This window comes from Trachemys scripta, chromosome 10 (genome assembly GCF_013100865.1).
Source record: "Trachemys scripta elegans isolate TJP31775 chromosome 10, CAS_Tse_1.0, whole genome shotgun sequence".
NCBI lineage: Eukaryota > Metazoa > Chordata > Testudines > Emydidae > Trachemys > Trachemys scripta.
Genome location: NC_048307.1, coordinates 37,968,255 through 37,985,095, shown reverse-complemented (window position 1 = coordinate 37,985,095; position 16,841 = coordinate 37,968,255). Strand labels below are relative to the sequence as shown.

At 44.3% G+C, this 16,841-nt stretch overlaps 1 protein-coding gene and 1 long non-coding RNA gene across 7 annotated transcripts in view; one reads left to right on the top strand and one right to left on the bottom strand.

Annotated features, from left to right (window-relative positions):
- The window catches only part of IFT140 (intraflagellar transport 140), a 247,720-nt gene that overhangs the window by 215,130 nt on the left and 15,749 nt on the right, over positions 1–16,841 (top strand). The gene's annotated exons all lie outside the window — the stretch shown is intronic.
- Positions 3,594–10,883, bottom strand: LOC117884099. Its single transcript, XR_004647491.1, has 4 exons — positions 9,128–10,883; positions 7,164–7,896; positions 5,545–5,682; positions 3,594–4,352 (listed from the first exon to the last, which is right to left on the bottom strand). It is a non-coding gene; the product is annotated as an uncharacterized LOC117884099 (long non-coding RNA).

Genomic DNA, 16,841 nt, shown 5'->3' with positions numbered 1-16,841 from the left:
AAGTTAGTATATTAATCTTATTTTCAGAGCCACTGCAAGTTCTCTAATTTAAGCTGATGGGAGAGAGCTTTATTTATTCATCCCCCCGGAGCAACATAAATTATACCAACATAAACTGTAGTGTAGACATAGCCTAAATTACTAATGTGCTGAATTCCCCTCCCTATTAATTTGGGGACAGTCAGAATATATTACTTACCTGCCTTTTACATTTATTTAGATAGAGTGTAATCCTGTTAAAAGATTTGGTTTTGGCAGTCAGTGCTTTGATTGTTCTGTTCACATAATCACAACATCCAAATCTGTAAATTAGTAAAATTCCCAAATCAAGCAAATTCACATTGCAAAGACACTGAGTTCTGCTAGGCATTTGCAGACCAAAGTAGCTCAGGGTATGTAACACCTATGATTGTGTGTAAATAATAGCAATAATAACTGGCTGTTGCTGGCACACCAATATTCCTCCTTGAAAGATTCCATGTACACAGGATTTGCCCTTGTGGCTCTTATGCTTCCACAGAGCAAGGCCATGCAGGAACCCCCCTAGCTCCTAAGAATTTTGATCCTTTAGAGTTCTTGTAGGTGTGTGGAAGGTGTGTTCCAACTGCCAGACCCTTTCTTGATCCTTCCAGCCAGTTCCTTTCAGAGTGGGAATCAATGAGAACCACAAATAAGAAAGATTATATAGAAACTGAAACTATGATTAAAATAGGAAGCATCTTGGACAATGGCAGAACACTGCAGCAGATCTTCAAACATGGAACCCCCACTCTAAAGGGGTTGGGTGGATGAGTGGGGAGTCCAGTATGAGTCCAGGAGCGAACTGTTTCTATTGCCTGTTGCAGAACTTGTTATGCCAACAGCTCAACACATGAAAGTTTTATTGCATATAATGTATTCTAGTATGAAATATATGATGCTGTGGCATAAGGATTTAATTTGTATGAGTTTGGAATGGACAGGGCCGGCTCTAACTCTTTTGCCGCCCCAGGCAAAAAAGAAGAGCGCCGCCCCACCGTAACACCCTCCCCCCGTGCCCCGCGGGGCCGCCCAAACCCCCCCCCCCCCCCCCCCCCCCCAAGCGCTGCGCTGGGCCGCCCAAACCCCACCCCGAGCGTTGCGCTGGGCCGGACCGCCCAAACCCCCGGAGCGCCGGGCTGGGCCGGCCAAACCCCCTGAGCGCTGCACCGCGACGCCGAAACACCCCCGTGCTGCCTAGCCGAAACAAAAACAAAAAACAACAAAAACAAAAAATGGGGTTTTTTACCCCTCGAGTGCCCCCCGCCACCGCAACATTGGCCACCCCTTCTGAGGTGCCGCCCCAAGCACGTGCTTGGTCGGCTGGTGCCTAGAGCCAGCCCTGGGGATGGACGTATTCTTCAAGAGTTGCAGAGCCATGAGTGAATTATGCAGGTCATCCCAAACATGTGCCAGTACGATCATTAGTACACCACTCCACCATACAGTCTGTATCTGTCACAGAAAAACTATTCTAGGAATAATTTAGAGAGCTTTAAACATTTTAATTGGCACTGTTTTCATATGCTTTCTCCTATAAAGCTGGTGCCTATGGCTCCAAGCTAGCAAAGCACTTAAGCACATGGGTAACTTTAAACATGAGTAGTGACCTTGAAGTGAGTGTGGCTATTCACATGCTCAAAGTGCATTATGGGATTAGGATTCTTGTTGCATTTTAGTCCTACTGTACAGAGTTAATCTAAAAAGAGCTTTTTTTTAAAACCCACAAGTGTCATGTTTCAAGTCTATTATACTAGTAGTGAGAGGTGTAAGAAGCACAAAATATAAAGGTTGTGACTAACTTCACTTCCAGCTAAAACTCACCTACTGTGCCGTAATATTGCACAACAGGAGGTAATACTAATGTACTTTTTAAATTTTTTTTTAAAGATTTACATATCACTCTTAAGGATCAGCATTAAATCCATAGGAGTCATAACGTTAAGGTTGAAATGGTCACTCTGTCTCAGCGTGTCCATGTCTAAGTACTGCAGCTGATTTGGGCCCCTAAAGGGATCCTTGGTCCAGTGGCCGATTTTGCATACCCTATCAGATATGAGTCAGAATTAAGAATGGATTTCAGCTTCCAATCAGAGTTTCCTGCTGCTGTGGGTTAAAGCCACAGCACTGACGTTATGCTAACATTGCTTTATTTTTTGGTGTGGTTTTAAAATACTGTAATTCCAAGTAAACACATAACACTAACACATAATACTAACAATTGAAAAACTGCAGTAGATGTTCATAATTTTCCTTAGGAAACAGCACCTGCTTCATCCCATCCTTTTCCTTTTCATAAAAACACCCCAAAAGCAGCACGTAGGCAATGAGTGGAGTTTAAGGAAAGGGTGAGGCTTCAGTGTCTTACAGTGTTTGTATAAGCAAGCCCAGACACTGTTTACAGTGTGGTAAGCTTGATAGTAAACACTTCAACACAAGAATTGTACATCCACTCTATTCCCAACTGGCTGACTTAGACAGTTATGAACTGATGAGAACCTGAATAGATGGTATGAAGGAACTGAATGCATAATCATTGCCTTCATTCAGGGTTTTTAGTTCCCAAGTTTAGAAATGAAACTGACTTTCCTTAGGCCTGGTCTACACTACGGGATTAGGTCAAATTTAGGGCTCTTAAAATCAACTTCTGTACTCCTCCCCAGCGAGGGGAGTAGTGCTAAAATCAACTTTGCTGGGTCGAATTTGGGGTAGTGCGGACGCAAATCGACGATATTGGCCTCCGGGAGCTATCCCAGAGTGCTCCGTTGTGACCGCTCTGGACAGCACTTTGAACTCCGATGCACTAGCTAGGTACACAGGAAAAGCCCCAGGAACTTTTGAATTTCATTTCCTGTTTGGTCAGCATGGTGAACTCAGCAGCACAGGTGACCATGCAGTCCCCCCAGTATCATAGAGCGTAGAATGTTTTTACGCTCCCCCTATCATCTCTGTCCCTGAGGTTATCACAGATTAGAAGGTGAAAAAAACGCACTTGTGATGACATGTTTTCTGAGCTCATGCAGTTCTTCCTCACTGATAGGGCACAGCTTACTACGTGGAGGCATTCAGAGGCAGAGGCCAGGAAAGAATTAAGTGAGCGCGAAGAGCAGAGGCGGGACGCGATGCTGAAGCTAAAGGGGGATCAAACGGACAAGATGAAGCATCTGTTGGGGGAGCAAATGGACATGATGAAGTGTCTGTTGGAGCTGCAGGAAAGCCAACAAGAGCACAGACCCCCACTGCATCCACTGTATAACTGCCTATCCTCCTCCCCATGTTCCATAGCCTCCTCACCCAGACGCCCAAGAACGTGGTGGGGAGGCTCCAGGCACCCAGCCACTCCACTCCAGAGCATGGCCCAAGCAACAGAAGGCTGTCGTTCAAACAGTTTGATTTTTAGTGTGGCTACAATAAGCAATGTGGCTTTGTCCTTCCCTCCTCCCCCACCCCACCTGGGCTACCTTGTCCATTATCTCTTTTTTTTTTTTTTTTAAATAAAGAAAGAATGCATGGCTTCAAAACAATAGTGACTTTATTTCGAAGGGGGGAGGGTGGTTGGTTTACAGGGAATTAAAATCCACAAAGGGGGCGGGTTTGCATCAAGGAGAAACACACACAACTGTCACCTGAAGCCTGGCCAGTCATGAAACTCGTTTTCAACGCCTCTCTGATGCGCCGTGCGGCTTGCTGTGCTCTTCTAATCGCCTTGGTATCTGGCGTGAAACGATTGTCTGCCATTGCTTTCATGGAGGGAGGGGCAACTGATGACATGTACCCAAAACCACCCGCGACAATGTTTTTGCCCCATCAGGCATTGGGAGCTTAACCCAGAATTCCAATGGGCAGCAGAGACTGCGGGAACTGTGGGATAGCTACCCACAGTGCACCGCTCTGTAAATCGATGCTAGCCACGATAGTGAGGACGCATTCCGCCGATTTAATGCGCTTAGTGTGGACATACGCAATCGACTGTATAAAATCGATTTCTAAAAATCGACTTCTATAAAATCGACCTAATTTCATAGTGTAGACATACCCTTAGACTTTCACATTTAACTGGTACATGTGTCATTGTTGTCCGCTGCAACCACTCTCATACACTGTAATGTGGAGTGCTGTCAGGGAGGTCATCTTCCCCGAATGGAAGCAGAATCTGTCCTCTTTGATATGTCCAGTCTTCATTCAGCTGCAGTTTTAAGAATAATTTCCATCGTATCACAGTTAGATACAGAAGAATCACACAGCTTGACTGCTTTTCACAGCTGCTTTGTCACACCTTCATGAAGGATGCTTCTCTCCCTCCACTCCCAGTCAACGAAAGTTCTTCTGCTTGCCTACCAGTCAAAAGAGAACGTCTCAGTTTAAAAATGATCTAGAATCTGCTTCAGAAGATTGCTGAAATCCAGCCTGGGGTAGTTGTCTGTCCTAGCTAAAAATGTTAGTTAATTAAGGATATGATCCTGCACCTGAAGTCAACAGGAGATTGCAGTTGACTTCGGTGGGAGCAGGATAGGGATAAAGAGAAGAACCTTTGTTGGATTTGTGTGTATCACTGAAATGGAGTGTAGCTGTTCTCCAGACTTCAAGTGATCTTGGCAGGGGACTCCCCCTTTAGGATCACGAAGAAGTCTTTGAAAGTAAAATGCTCAGTAGTCTATTTGACCCAAGGCAGGGACCCAAGGTGAAGGGAATTGTCAATTTTCTGCTGGCAAAGAAATTAGTGGTAAGAACAAAAATGTTGTGTTCTCATGTATTACAGAGAGATGTGTTCCCTGATTTCAGAGAGATTTTTGTGCTGAGGTACATTTTAACAAATATGCATCTCTAGAACTTCCAGGTTGGCATTCTATTTGATTTGGGCTTTCATATAAAGTGGCTGTTGAAATATATATAGCAGCAAAAGGATTAATGTCATGACATTAGTTTAATAGGAACTTGTCATAACCACAGCACTGTTGAAAAATAGCTTCTGAAAGGATCAAGTATGTCAGAGAAAAATTGAAACAATAATTGGGTAATAAAACTTGTACCCAGTAACATGGGGAGGGGGGATTAAAGTCGTTACACAATCCATACACTCTTTAGATGGTCTGAGTCTTGGGGCCAGTCTGTAGCACAGAGGCAGATCATCTCTGATTTATTAATGTGTTTCATGGATAAGCATGTGTCCCTTGAAATGAAAGAAGAGAGCACATTCTTATGGCTCTGATCACTCTCCCACTGCATCTGGTCTTCATTAGTTTCCCAGCTCTGGTTGATGAACTACAGATGTGAATTAGCTTTCCAAAGAAAAACTCAGGGAACAGGAAATTCTCAGAATACAAGATGGGGGAAGGGTTGATTATTACTTGGAATTTTCTGTGTGTGACACCAAGCCCAAGACTGAATTGGAAATGTCACTGCTGTTTCATGTCTTTTATGCTGCAGTAATACTTGTCAAGAGATTAACAGCATGTGTCTGTGCTTCGGACTGAATTGAGAGGATGTATTGTGTGCATTCTATCCAGAGACTTTCCCTTTTATTACCTTCATCCATCTTGTTGTGCTACAGTTTTATATATTGATGGCTGGACATCTGTATCTGTGCTTCTCGGAAGTTTCTCTCTGCTTATTCATAAGACTGAAGCAAGAGATTCTGCCACTCTTAGGACCAGAGCGATTTCCCTGAAAAGCAGAGAGATATGGAAGTGCTTCTGTTGATATTTTATAGATCCTGTTATCTAAAATGGTTAGTTGATATATGCCTGCAGCCATACCAGCTTTCGCTGTGAACCTGCCAGACCTCACAAGCTGAGCAGATAATCAGTCTTGCAAGGGAGACCTTAATGAAGAGCTTGGTGCTGTAAGAAATGGTATTGGTTATTCACTGTTCTCTCTGTCGCTGTACTCTCTGTCACCAGGGTGTAGGAGCATTTTGCTGCTGGAGGTACCATCTTTCTGATGAGAGGTAAAACTAAGGTCCTGGCTGTGACACTGCACCCCATATTCTTCACAGTGATATTATTATGATATGATTATGGCATAATTTTGATGCATTTTATGTAAGATGGGCCATGTAAGGTGTCACTAAAAAGGTTATGCTTTGCTTAATATAATTATCCTATTTGTATGCATGTATCATTTTTGTATCTGAAATTATAAATACTGACAAAGGCCATGTCTACACTAACAATTTGTCTCGACAAAAGTGATGTTGACACCCAAAAGTTAACATAATAAAAATCGCAATTTCATGTTCACACTTGCTCCCTCTGTCGGCAGATCGCATCCACAGTGGGGGTACCATCATCGACAGTGTGAGGAATGCACTGTGGGTATCTATTCCACAGTCCAGCTCAACACCTTCTGTCGCTAGGTGTTGTGGGACAACGGAGCAGATTGCGGCGCATCTTGGGACAGGGCTAAATGTCTCTTGATGCATTGCTTTCTGTCCCAGCACTCCATGGTCTTCCGGCTTTCTTTGACAACATTTTTGCATGGCCCTTCTTTGCTGTGCACCCTAGCATTTTTGTGAGAAGGGATGGATCTCGCCCTGCTCTCCTATGCTCTGTTAACTATCATGAAGACTTCGCAGACGACAGTGCAGTTAATCATGAAGTTCCTAACTGAGGAAGACTCGCAGGCACCCGACATTCTGCATGATATGGATAGGAGCAACTTTAGATTGCGTTTGGCATTCCCAGAGCAAGTACATAGGGTAGACCATCACTTTTGGGCTCAGGAAACAAGCACTGAATGGTGGGATCTTATCGTCATGCAGGTGTGGGATGATGAGCAGTGGCTACAGAATGTTCGGATGCAGAAAGCCACCTTCCTGGAACTGTGTGCGGAGCTCACCTGACCTGTGGCACAAGGACACCAGAATGAGAGCTGCCCTCTTGGTTGAGAAGCATGTGGCAATTGCTGTATGGAAGATGGTGATATCAGACTGCTACTGGTCAGTCGCAAATTAATTTGGAGTGGGGAAGTCGACCTTTGGGGCTGCATTAATGCAAGTGTGCAGGGCAATAAATTGAATCCTGCTACGAAGGACCGTGACTCTGGGAAATGTGCGTGAAATAGTGGACGACTTTGCAGAAATGGATTTCCGTAACTCTGGAGGGGCAATAGATGGCACACACATTCCTATTTTGGCACCAGCTCACCTTGCGACAGAGTACATCAATAGGAAGGGGTACTTCTCCATGATGTTGCAGGCACTTGTGGATCACCGTGGGCGTTTCACTGACAGCAATGCAGGGTGCTCTGGGAAGGTGGTCTTCAGGAACACAAGCCTGTATAAAAAGTTGCTAGTGGGGACTTTCTTTCCTAACCAGAAGATTATAGTGGGGGGTGTTGAAATGCCCATAGTGATACTAGGGGACCCTGTATACCCCTTACATCCGTGTCTCATGAAACCTTACATGGGAGACCTGGACAGCAGTAAGGAGTGGTTCAACAACAGGCTCAGTAAGTGCCGGATGACAGTTGAATGTACCCTTGGCAGATTAAAGGCGCGCTGGCAATGCTTTTATGGCAGATTAGACCTCACTGAGAATAATATTCCCATGGTCATAGCCGTGTGCTATCCATTGCATAATCCCTGTGACGCTAAGAGTGAAAGGTTTGCTCAGGGGTGGAGTGCTGAGGCAGATTGCTTGGCCACTGATTTTGAGCAGCCAGATACCAGGGCTGTCAGAGAAGCCCAGAGTGGGGCTATTCGAATCAGGGAGGCTTTGAGGCAGCACTTTGACAATGAGCACCAGTAACATATCTCTGTCAGAAGTGCTTCAGTGTTACATTACCTATAGTTTTCCTAGGGGCAATGATGACATTTGAAGCCTTATATTCTAGTAAGTTATATGCCTGTTCATATATTGGTACAGCCTGCAATCTCACCTTGTAGAAAAAAAAAAAAAGATGATTTACCATTATAAAACTTTGCTTTTATTGCACAAGAAACAGCACACACAAACACACAGATGCTTGGCAGGAAAGGAGGAACCAGGAAAGGGCAGACTTTCACAACTGTGTGTAGGTCCAGCCATCATTGTGAAAGTTGTTCGGGGGGGTGGAGTGAAGGGGAAACCAAGAAATCCCAGGAAGTGGAAAGGAATATGCGAGCGGAGTTTTGGGGGGCATGGAAAAGAGTTCTGAATGTGCTGCAGTGGAGGTTGAGCACTGATCTGCTCAGTCTGCAGCATTATTAAGGACTTCAGCATCTACGTTTGCTCCTCCATTACTTTAATCATCTGCTCAGTTGCATCCTTAACAAAGCCCTTTTCTGTGCTGCTGTTCAGCTTCCCAGTACTCCTTGCATTCACTTTTTTTCTGCATTGGAACACTGCAGGACCTCCCTGAACATGTCTGCTGCATCTTGGGCACTTTCTTATCTGATGGAGACACGCGGCCATGGTGTGTGGGGTGTTCCTAAAGGCTACATCTGGTGAAGCACAGGGGACAATGTACAGAAGTGGGATTGTTAAGTTCATGCACAGCATTGAAACATTTCAATTAAATACACCTTTTACAACATTGTCATTGCTTTGTCACTGACCCTAGCCAGGCACACATCTCTGCGAACACCCAAAGCATGGTGAGTGTTGGGGGGTGGGGTGCAGAGAATGCTCCACATGGGGAAAAGAGCACACACTCTTTGTAAGGGTTGTGGTGCAGCATTCTAGGGAACAAATTCTAAAATTCTCCTACACTTTTCCACAGGCGGGGGTCATTTTAGAAGACTTCTCACTGCTAAGGGTAAGCAGGAAAACAAGGGTACATCTACTCCATACTTGTGGCTTCCGCCCTGCTCCCTATGCTGCTCGCGTATGTGCCGCTTTGGTCCCTGCACAAGTGATTGCCGAATGATGAGGAAAGTTTCCTACAATGGGGGAAGGAACAAAGTAGCTCTGCCACGGAATCTTCGGCAGAGGATTACTGAGTACCTCCAGGAAACTTTTCTGGAGATCTCTCTGGAGGATACCCATGAGATCTCGGTATGCATCAACACTCTGTTCCACTGTACCGATTAAGTACACAGGGAAATGTCCAGCTCACATAAACTCAGCCAGCCTCCCACATTTCTATGCCCTGAACCCACTTCTGCACTACACAAGCCACAGCCACTTACCAGGCGTCTCATCTCCTACTTCTTGCTCCCCGGAGAGCAACTGCTGAGATTGGTTAGACACCTCTGGAGTGGAGAACAGTTCCTGGCTGTCTGCCCCACCGAGCGACCCCGCCAGGAGCTGCAAATCCTCATATAACTCCACCTCTTCATCAGTAACTTCATCCTCTGGGTTAGGTCCTCTTTCCGCCACCTCTGTGCCCTCCAAAGTATCCACAAGGCTCTTGGCGATGAAGGTGGGGTTGCATGCAGCTCCTTATAGAACCGGCAGGTCTTAGGTGATGCACCTGAGTGATGGTTTGCCTCCCTCGCCTTATGGTACACCTGCCTCAGCTCCTTTATCTTCACACTGCACTGCAGCGTGTCCCGATCATAGCCCTATTCGCACAAGCCTCGAGAAATCTGCCCATAGGTATCCCAATTCCTATGGTTCAAGCGCAGCTGGGACTGCACAGCCTCCTCTCCCCATATACTGAGCAGATCCAACAACTGTGCAGTGGTCCAAGTGGGAGAGCGTTTGCTGCAATAACCCGCCATGGTCACCTGGGAAGATGCGATGAGCCAGCAGGAAATGGAATTTCAAAAATTCCCAGGGCTTCTAAGGGGGAGGTGCGAATGGTTGTTTACCTGCCTGCTGGGCAGTGTAGTTCAAACTGCTGGCCAGAGCAGTCAGGATGGGTGTAGTGGGACACCTCCTGGAGGCCAATTAAAGCGATGAAGTGAAGCATGGTGCCTACACTGGCACTTCGTCGACAAAAATGTAGAGGAAAAAGATGTAAATCTCTCTTGAGGGTGGATGTATTTTGTCACCAAAACCAGGCATTTTTCCCAACAAAAGTTGCCTCACAATGTGTATGCACTCACTGTTTTGTCGACAAAGAGCAGTTTTGGTGACAAAATTTGGTAGTGTAGACAAGGCCTATGTATCTGTACTTCAAATGTAGTTACACCTGTGTAATGCCCACTAGACAAGATGCTTTCAGTCTAGATAGTAGGTGGTGAAGGGCCTATTCAAGGTAACCGGCCATTAGGAAAAACAATAGGCCTTCAGAGAAGCTTATCCCCCATCTGGTGAGCCTTCCTGAGAACGCTACAGACAGCCTGTTAGTGATGGCTGCTATGACTCTACAAGGGCATATGACCACAAGATCCTATCTTGGGATGTCAGTATTTTTCCACAAACTGGTCTGGGAACAAAGGGTTCTCACCATATACAAAAGCTATATAAGGCAGGAAGTGACATCATCTGTGGTTCTTCACTCCCCACACAAGAAGACACCTGGAAACACCTGAGGAACAAAGACTGAACTGGGGGAAGTGCTGGACCCTGTGTGTGAAATACCTGTGGATTCCAGGCTGCAAATCAAGTATAGCTGGTGCCTCAAGAATCTACCAGTCTGACTATACCATCAGTTAGGGTGAGACTCTGCTATTCATAACCAATCTATTTAGTATATTAAGCTTAGTTTGTGTTTTTGTTTATTTGCTAGATAATCTGCTTTGATCTGTTTGCTATCACTTAAAATCCATCTTTTGTAGTTAATAAACTTGTTTTGTTTTAATCTAAACCAGTGATCTTTGACTGGAATGCTTGGGGAAAATCTCTGCTTGGTTACCACAAGTGTGCATTGTTCTCCCCACGTTGCGGGAGAGGCGGACCAGGTATTAAACTCATATACTGGACAGATTTGACCAGGGCAGGATGGTAGTGCTGTGCGATCCTAGGCTGGGAAGCTGATGGTTAGAGAGCCTGCATGTAACTGCAGCTAGGTGTGTCCCTACCTGTGTGAATGCCGGTGAAAGTGCAGGTTGGAGGGCTTTGCAACTTGTCACAGCAGTACAGTGTGAATGGGAGCCCAGGCTGGTGGGTCAGAGGGCTCAGTGGTACCCCAGTTCCAGGTGGCACCCCAGGGGAAATCCGTCACATTGGCCATCTGGGATCATTAAAGATTCCATGGCCAGTTTGCAAGAATTGTGGAGGGGTTAATCCCAGTGTCCTGGCCATATTTCAATGCTGGGAGTTACGATATCCCTCCCTGAATTCCCCCTGCAGTTTCAGATTAATACAATATTTCTCACTTACTGACCTACACTCGTTTGTGTTTCTGTGTGTTGTTAAACAGCTCCAGTGTTCCAACTTAGATGTAGATGCATTTCAGTGGTGGATAAAGAAATAGACTCATAGACTTTAAGGTCAGAAGGGACCATTATGATCATCTAGTCTGACCTCCCGCATGATGCAGGCCACAAAGCCGTCCCAACCCTTTCCCTTGACTCTGCTGTTGAAGTCCCCAAATCCTGTGGTTTAGAGACTTCAAGTAGCAGAGAATCCTCCAGCTAGTGACCCCTGCCCCATGCTGCAGAGGAAGGTGAAAAACCTCCAGGACCTCTGCCAATCTACCCTGGAGGAAAATTCCTTCCCGACCCCAAATACGGTGATCAGTTGAACCCCGAGCATGTAGGCAAGATTCTCCAGCCAGACCCTCATTGACCATTGATACTATTTACCAGCGATGGCACACTGTTCATTTGACTAAAATCATGTTATCCCATTAAACCATTCCCTCCATAAACTTATCTAGCTTAATCTTAAAACCAGACAGGTCCTTCGCCCCCACCGTTTCCCTCGGAAGGCTGTTCCAATATTTCACCCCTCTGACGGTCAGAAACCTTCGTCTAATTTCAAGCCTAAACTTCCCCACGGCCAGTTTATATCCATTCGTTCTCGTGTCCACATTAGTACTGAGCTGAAGTAATTCCTCTCCCTCCCTGGTATTTATTCCTCTAATATATTTAAAGAGAGCAATCATATCCCCCCTCAGCCTTCGTTTGGTTAGGCTAAACAACCCGAGCTCCTCGAGTCTCCTTTCATACGACAGGTTTTCCATTCCTCTGATCATCCTAGTGGCCCTTCTCTGTACCCGTTCGAGTTCATCTTTTTTAAACATCGGAGACCAGAACTGCACACAGTACTCCAAATGAGGTCTCACCAATGCCTTGTACAACGGAAGCAGCACCTCCTTATCCCTACTAGATACACCTCTCCTAATGCATCCCAAGACCGCATTGGCTTTTTTCACCGCCACGTCACATTGTCGACTCATAGTCATCCTGTGGTCTACCAGGACTCCAAGGTCTTTCTCCTCCTCCGTTACTTCTAACTGATGCGTCCCCAGCTTGTAACTAAAATTGTTGTTAGTCATCCCTAAATGCATCACCTTACACTTTTCACTATTAAATTTCATCCTATTTCTGTTACTCCAATTTACAAGGTCATTCAAGTCTCCCTGCAGAATATCCCGATCCTCCTCCGAATTGGCAATACCTCCCAACTTTGTGTCATCCGCAAACTTTATCAGCCCACTCCTACAATTGGTTCCGAGGTCAGTAATAAATAGATTAAATAAAATTGGTCCCAAAACCGAACCTTGAGGAACTCCACTGGTGACCTCCCTCCAACCTGACAGTTCACCTTTCAGTACGACCCGCTGCAGTCTCCCCATTAACCAGTTCCTTATCCACCTCTGGATTTTCATATTGATCCCCATCTTTTCCAATTTAACCAATAATTGCTCGTGCGGTACAGTATCAAACGCTTTACTGAAATCAAGGTCTATTAGGTCCACCGCATTTCCCTTATTAGATAAGTCTGTTACTTTCTCAAAGAAGGAGATCAGATTGGTTTGGTACAATCTGCCCTTGGTAAAACCATGTTGTAATTTGTCGCAATTGCCATTGACCTCAAGGTCCTTAACTACTTTCTCCTTCAGAATTTTCTCCAGGACCTTGCACACTATGTATAGTTTGTATATCAGTTTATTTTTGCAAAACACTTGGGATCCTTTGGGGTAAGAGATACTATTAGATGTAAGATATTGCTACAGATTTTCAGATGCCATGCTTTATATCCATTTTTTATGCATGAGGCAATTTTTGCCAAAAAAACAACAAAACAAGTGCATCACTTGCATTGGGAGTGGATGTATTTTGGTTGATCAGTTCCTTTAGGCAAACATAACTGGTTAAAATGTGGGGTGATGTTAACTGTGAAATACAAGGGAAGTTAGTAAAACCTTTTATTTTCTTATATGCCAAAAACGTGATGCCCACAAACATGTCAGGATGAAGACTTAGTTGCAGTTTTCATGGTCTGTGGCAGAGTGTGGTGCATGGAGTGCAGAGTTTAGCTGCTGGAAATAAAAATGCAAGCTGATTTTCCACAAAGTGCTATAGCAAGGAAGCATGAAGGCACACAGGCATAAATCCCTACCATGGAGAGTGCTCTTGTTGAGAGGTAGGTGCCGTCAGGAAAGAAGCACTCTCTGCTGCAACTCTAGGATAGGGCTGGAAGAGGGTTTCACTATGGAATCTAAACCCAGTTCATACAAAGAGGTCTTAGTTCTTCCAGGAAAATGTGAACTCTTTTTTATGGATGAGGTTCAGATTAGTTAGACAAAACATTCTCTCAGTCATTCTGAGGGATGGGGGGTGGGAAGCACTGTGATCAAAGGGGGTAGGCATTATGTTCATAGACGGATCCAGACTCGTGTTTGTGGCCCGCTCTTAGCATGTCCATTGCAATGTTATGAATTTCCCAAATGGGGTGTTAATATTTCCTTGTGTCAGTAGAGTCAATCTTCAATTACCCAAATGCCACTTAACCAAAATACACATTTCCAAAGGTCAGATATGTCCAGCCAAATTTGACTTCAGTGCTGAAGTTGGTGTGTGCAATCCACCTCCTGCTGAGCTGTCCAATGCTGGGGGAGGGAGTATTTAGGAGATCCTGAAGGGTTCCCCTGATTACCTGACGATGTATGGCATCCTGGATATCTTCATATAAACCATGAGTTAGTGTGGTGTTTAATGTCACTGAATCCTTAATAGCCACTTTACTTACTTAATGTCACTTTAATGACATACTGCTAGAGAGTCTATCAATTTATTCTTGAAATGGTGTGAAAATGAAGGAGTGGAGGGGTGAGGGGGTGTTAGTATGGCAAGTGACTGAGTTAATCAGAAACATGATCTATCTGTGATTCTAAATAGGATTGCTTGAATACTCTGTTTTTTTAATTCAGTGACTATATAAGTACATTGTGGGACATGGGCAAATCAGACTCTTAATATCTTTATTCCCTTTCAAAGATATGCTGTCTTCAGACTGACAAACCCCAATATATAGTCTTGTTCCACTAGACAGATTAAGGCAGCATTTGGCAGCTTCTGTTAGCATCCTACAGCCTTCATAAAATGAATCACATGAACTTGTATATTTCTCCTTTAATGAAATACACTCATGCACATGTCTTTAGTTCCTGTCTTGATAGCTTATTTTTTTATTGATTATGTGCTTTGTTCTTTTTGTTTATCCAAACGAGTTACAAAGATGATACCCAAATGCAGCCTGGTTTTTTAAAGTATTTTCTTCAGCTGTTGCTAGTTTTAGTTTTTGTTGCTGACAGTCATTCAGGTAAAATACCCAAACCATCTCCCAAAACTTGATTGAGGGCCAGATCCTCAGCTGATGTAAATCAGCATAGCTGTGATCAGTGGAGATACACTGAGTTACAGTAGCTGAGGATTTGGCCCTGAAACTTCTATAAGGCTTTTCACTCGTCTCTCTCCCCCCTCCCCTACCCCCAATTAATTTTCTTTTTTTCATGCACCTTTTGGGTTCTGGCAGGGTCTGGACATGTCAATGTAATGCAAGAGGAAGCTGTTTTTGCATCATGTCCAGTCCTAGCAATGCAGATGCAAGAAATTTGTATAAGCATCTAAACAAACATTTTAGCACTTTAACTGAACCAAACCTCTGAACCATGGAAAATTTGCCTGTGACTTATTATTTCTGATCTTTTTCTGTTTAATTTTCTCTCTAAAATCCTAGGCCTGATTTAAAGGTATCTCCTGTATTTAAAAGGACATCAGCACGGAAATGTTGTACCTGTTGTTGTTGTTGTTACAAGTAACACACAATCTTCCCATTGGAAAGATTAGGGGTAAAACATTTTTCTGTAGGTTTTTTTCAATGTTTTCGACTGTGTGTGTTTGAGGGTACGTTGTGTCTAGTCTGTTTTGCTGTTTCCTGTTTAGTCAGTTTCTCCTGTTTGTGTGTGTCTTTCCCACAGCAAGAGGGAAGAGAAAAACATTTTTTTTAAATAGAAAAATGTGATTGTAAAACCACAAAACCTGCAAAGGAGACTGAGGTGCAGGTGCAGGACTTGATCCTGCATTTAATTCATCTTTTTGAAATAGAGTTTACGTCCAGAAGGGGCCACCAGATCATCTAGTCTAACTTCCTGCATACCATGGTCCACCAACACCACCCAGCACCCACACACTAAACCCAACAACCAAAATGAGATCAAAGTATTACAGTTTGCAGGAGACTAGAGCGTTCTATGCCACAGGCAGAAAATAGGAGGGACTAAGGTGCACTAGCGCCCAAGGCCCCTGCAATATCAGGGAATTGATTAAATGAGATACACCCAAATAATCCCGCAAGTGACCTGCACCCAAACGCTGCAGAGGAAGGCTAAAAAACACCAAGTCACTGCCAGTCTGACCTGGGGGGAATTCCTTCTTGACCCCACAGATCGTGATCAGTTCAACCCTGAGCATGTAAGCCAAAACCAGCCAGCTAAGCATGAAAGAGAGAATTCTTGGTTCCACCTCAGAGCTCTGGACCACCCTGTCCTGTGTCCCATCTCCAACCATGGTCATCACTGATCTTCAGAGGAAGATGATTAAAAAACCCAGAATACACTGCTGGAGGATCCTTTTTTGACCCTTTCTGGTGACCAGCTGAAGTCCTGAAGCTTAAGCTTTAGGAACATAAAACATAAATTGGAAGGGACCTCATCCCCACCATCACAACCAACCCTGTCATACAACTAGACTCATGAATTTGTCCAGTTCTCTCTTAAAGCTAATAAGTTGTTTGCCCCCACAACTCCTATTGGGAAGCTGTTCTCAAACCTCACCCTTCTGATGGTTAGACACCTTCTTCTAATTTCCATCCTGAATTTGTTCATGACCAGTTTATATCCAATTGTTCTTGTGCCAGCATTGTCCTTTAGCTTAAATAGCTCTGGCGCCTCCCTGGTGTTTTCCCCCTGGATGTATTTATAGAGAGTATTGCTGTAGTGCCCAGGTGCAACGCTCATGGACCAGGACCCCATTGTTCTAGGTGCTGTACAGACTGAACAAAAGTCAATTTTATCTCTGGGATTTTTGTTTGTTTTTTTGTTTTAAATAACCTCAGGTGTAATATGAGATCTACCATGAAATGTTTGTGTCCTGGTATTTATTCCTTAATTTCAATGCTGGATGTGAGGATAGCATCTAGCAAAAACTGTCACTTCTATAGCTTTATAGAGATTTCGTAGTGCTAATGGCTCTTTTCAGATCAGTGTGTTAGCATTGGGAAATTCTCACTCTATGCACCACAGGATCAAAAGAAAGAAAAACATTCCAGAGCTGGCTGTTAGTACATCTTCGGGATTTCTGACTGAGTTTTAAATTAAGACACAATAGTTGATCAGATATTTCCTATGCATCATCCTGACTACTGACAAGTTTCAGAGTAACAGCCGTGTTAGTCTGTATCCGCAAAAAGAAGAACAGGAGTACTTGTGGCACCTTAGAGACTAACAAATTTATTAGAGCATAAGCTTTCGTGGACTACAGCCCACTTCTTCGGATGCATATAGAA